Source organism: Schistocerca cancellata, chromosome 9 (assembly GCF_023864275.1).
Source record: "Schistocerca cancellata isolate TAMUIC-IGC-003103 chromosome 9, iqSchCanc2.1, whole genome shotgun sequence".
Taxonomy (NCBI): Eukaryota; Metazoa; Arthropoda; class Insecta; order Orthoptera; family Acrididae; genus Schistocerca; species Schistocerca cancellata.
The window spans coordinates 496,666,283-496,667,131 of record NC_064634.1 but is presented as its reverse complement, the minus strand read 5'-3'; the positions used below and the strand labels follow the sequence as shown (position 1 = coordinate 496,667,131).

Here is an 849-nt window from a genome sequence, read left to right as displayed (position 1 = left end):
ATGTTGCGTCTTTCGAGATGCGAGCAGCGTGCCGGAGCACCTAATGCAGTCGGACCCTGCCACCGTTCCCTCCCCCTCTCCGCCGCCAGTGTACAGTGTAGCACAGTGGCTACTGCGAACGTGAAATAGCCTGACTATCTGTTAATAATGTTTATTGTGTACACGCGGCGCAACAGCACACAGGCTCCCCAGTTGTACTGGAATAGGATCTCAGATGCGGAGGCGTTCAGGGTTAAGGTTGCTTAGGCGAGAAAGGGGATTTGGATCGATGAGGGAGGCGTGCTAGGGTAGTCCACGTAGTTGTGTAAAACCACTTCGCCAGGGTGGCGCAGTGGTTAACGCCCCTGCCTAGAGAGCAGGAGGCCTCGGTTCAACTCCAGGCCTTGATACAAATTTTCATTTCTTGCTTCACACCGCATATATACATGATAGATGTCTGACACTTGTAAATGTCTCTGGAACCATACGGTTTCATACGATGAGTGTGTTTTCGAGTATCAAAATGTGTGACATAAAAGGACGTATCATTAGATTACGCTGACTTCGAAGCTTAAATTTTATACATCGCCAAGCGATCGTAGACCTTAATATTTGACATTAATGTCAACCTGATGCTTCTACTCGTTCCTAGGAAAAAGGGGTTTAGCAGACAGACAACAAAGTATCTTGTGAGAGATCCATTTTTACCGACTGGAGCCGTAAAAGCTGTAAAAGGTTATTTTCGATTTGTCAGTAGGCAGAGTGCACTACACGCAACATCTGCGAATATACGACGAAGTACTGAAATGAATGTATTTTATCTTGCGCATGGCACCTGATTTCTTTTAGAGGAGGGTAACGTATCGATAT

General features: G+C 46.3%; 1 non-coding gene across 1 annotated transcript; it reads left to right on the top strand.

The window, feature by feature from the left end:
* Nucleotides 1-317: 317 nt before the first annotated feature.
* Trnas-aga (transfer RNA serine (anticodon AGA)) lies at nucleotides 318-389 on the top strand. Its single transcript has one exon. It is a non-coding gene; the product is annotated as a tRNA-Ser (tRNA).
* The last annotated feature ends 460 nt before the right edge of the window (nucleotides 390-849 follow it).